The following is a 3,464-nucleotide window of genomic DNA, read 5'->3' on the forward strand; positions in this document are numbered from 1 at the left end:
TAACTATATCCTTATCCATATTAATAGCTTCCTTTTCTTTTCTCTTTTCCTTCAAAATGGTGGAAAAGTTTTGTTTTCCCTTTTCTTAGACTTCTTTATTTAGTTGAGACTCTTTCTCAACTATCATTGTACTAGCTATAGGTATATTTGGAATTGAAACAATTGTGGAAATTGATGGGCTAGCAAAAAATGTTGAAACAACACTAACAACATAAATACCTTATTGCTGCTTGGTCAAGCTTGATGATGGAGGACCTTGCTGCTCAATAGATGAAGTGTTAGGCACTTCTATCAATGTAACATTCAACTAGAAAAATTCAGAGCTTGGTTGGGTGCTTGGTATAGAAGTGGTATCCACAACCAATTTGGTAGAAGTTATCTCTAAGCTAGATTGCACTAAGGCTATGCTTAGAGGGTGAGGAAATGAGGCCATGACTACTACTACAATTTTCTCTGCATCAGTTTCCTCAATACCTTGTATCATTGGAAGACTTCCTCTAGTAGGTTCATGTTCTTCCTCCTCATAATCTATATTGACATCATTTATGTAATCATCTTTTATTTCTATATCATCATCTTCATCTTCATCATCCTTGTCATTGACATGAGTAACAAATTCACTAGATTGAAGCAACTAGTAAATGTTCTTCCATGTTGTTGTACCTACCTTCACTATGCATTCAAATTCCTTAAGTAGTATCATAAAAATATTCATCTTGAGAGTGAACTTCTTCTCATTTTGATTCAAGAATTCTTTTACCTCCTTTTTACTAAGATTAGGCATGAGTTGCATCAAGGTCTACTCAAAGATGTCCTTGGTTGCCTTCTTTGCATGCTCCCATATAAGTTTTATTTCTTGCATAATTTTATTAGGAATTTTTCATGCAAGCTCATCTAGAGAGTACTTCCATTCACCTATCTTGGTCATAACAAAATCCTCAATCTACCTTTTCTCATCCTCATTCCTTGTCTCATATTTGAGAAATTTGAAGTTTTCCATGCCAGCTCCTTCTTCCATCTTCTTTAATATTTACTAAAGTGTAGGTGCAGGTCTCTTGAAGATTATCTACTTGGCTTCATCTTCACCTAACTTCAATTTTTTTCTTGACTTGGTTTCCCTTCAAGTGAAAACAATAGGTGATGACTTGGTAGGTCTAGCTATGATAACATTTCCTTTCTTCCTTAGATTTGGCTTCTTCTTCTTCATCCTTTGCATCATCATCTTCAATATCATCACCTTTTCCCTTGCTAAGCATAAAAGGGGAACCTACTTGCTTTGTGCCATTTCTTAGGGATCCTAAATATATTATTCATCTTCTCTTTGAATGTTTCAAAGTAGTTATCCATGATTTTATAAAAAATTTCACCCATCTCTGCTATATAATCATTAATTTGATATAAAATAGGAACATCTTTCCTGCATACTACTATACCTTTGGAAGGGAAATTTTTTTGAACACAAAAGAATAAACATGTTAAAAGAGATTGAAACTTACATGGATTTTTATTTGATCCTCCGATGCTCTCTATATTCTTATTAAATTGATTCAACAACTCAACAAGGTTAAAGGATAGGTTATTCTTCACAACCTTGTATGCGAGATCGACAACTTCATATGACATGATGTTTAATATGCTAGAACTATAAATCTTGTGTGTAATAACATGAATTATGAATTTAAGCTCCATGTCTATTACATCACTAACCTTCATACCTCTTCCATGCCACTCAGCAAGAATTTTCTTTTCTAATTCGATCTGACCTAGTGTTTTGGTAATCATTTTCTTCATTATCTAAATAGATTGTTCCAACCATAACTACCCATTGTGTACATGACTCACAATATATCTCATCCACTTAACCTAAAAGTCTCTTGGCATATGAGAGATATGCATCAAGCCCTTGGTTTCCATATGCTGATGCTCAAGTTTCAATGCACCATCCACACACAATTCCTTGAATGCTTCATTCATTGCTAGGGTTCCTAGTTCTTAGATAGAATGGCGATAAAAGGATTGAATTTCATTCATGAGTAATACGTTAGGCAAAATTTGTGATTGTGCACAAGTTGGGTTGAGCACCTTTGCAATCATTGGACTCAACTTGAAATTTGGTACCTTGTAGTCAACTCTATGAACCAACATTTTAGAACCTTTCTTCATATTGCTGCTTGAATATTCCATGCTCAATAGGGTCTTTGAAAACTTTGAGAATTATTCAACAACAAACACCTAAATCACTTGAGGGCTCTGGATTCAATCTTCACAAAAAGCTCTGGAAATTCACAGTGAAACAATGCCTTCAATTTCTTCCTTTTAACAAATTTACTTCTTTCAATCACCATTAATGCTTCATATTTCATACTCAATCAGTGATAAGTTGTCCGCCGCTTAGTTTAGTCTTTAATGCTCAGAAGACATCTATAGCTTGGTAGAGTCACCATCACTCGGTAGGAACTACCAACTTGAGTCTAAAATAGTATGTAACCCAACCTTGCTTGGTGAGTTCTTGTGACCCAACCTATCTTGGTAAGTTCTCTTGCTTTACATCATTCTTAGTGATCCCTTTGCATCTTAAATGCTAAATGGATCATTGTACTTGATGACTGGAATTAGTGTTAGATTACTTCTTTTGTATCATAGTTACAATAATCTCCATAAGGAGCTAAGTTGAAGTGTTTGAACCACCCAACTCATTGACTTGGGTGTCATTCACTTCATGATCTTGGTTTTCATTCTTTGGAGATTTTTTTACCCATTGCTACCTCATTTCTTTATGATATTGTCAACTTTGGCTTTCTTTTCATCTTTAATTCTACCTATGTTCATATAGTTCTTGGCAAGATGTTCAAGTTTTGTACAAAAAATGTATCTTTTTGTAGTATCTCTTTTTTTCATGTGATTTTCACACAATTTTGTCCAATGTGCCCAAATTCACCATAGTAGTGACATCTACACCATGTATTGTAATCCCATCCAAATATTGCTTTCACAATTTGTTCTGTTTGTTTCCACTACTTGGTTTTGCACTCTGAAGATTTCTATCCTTGTTTCTTGCAACTGTGAAATTTACCTTCAAACTTAGGTTTATCTTTACAATCACTTGCTCTATGACCATGCTTATTGCAACTACAACACTTTACACTAAAATTTTCTTTACCATTACTCCAACATTTGTTTAATGTCTAACCTATCTTACTACAATGATTACAAGTAGGCCTTTGATTCTTTTGAGATCTTTGTTGAGATGATTCATCTTCTTCTATGTATCATATTCTAGGTTTGCCTTTATATATGTACTGACTCTACTCATTCAATTGATTCATGCTTTCTTGAGATTTCATCATTCTTTCATAGGTTTCCTTTTCAGTGTTGAGATCATTATGTAGTCTTTCATTCTATGATCTTAGATTCATAAGCTCTTCATTTGCATTAGTGAGCTAATCAATGAAGTCTACTTGTTG

Source organism: Cupressus sempervirens, chromosome 7 (assembly GCF_028749045.1).
Source record: "Cupressus sempervirens isolate cs-2001-9-10 chromosome 7, ASM2874904v1, whole genome shotgun sequence".
Taxonomy (NCBI): Eukaryota; Viridiplantae; Streptophyta; class Pinopsida; order Cupressales; family Cupressaceae; genus Cupressus; species Cupressus sempervirens.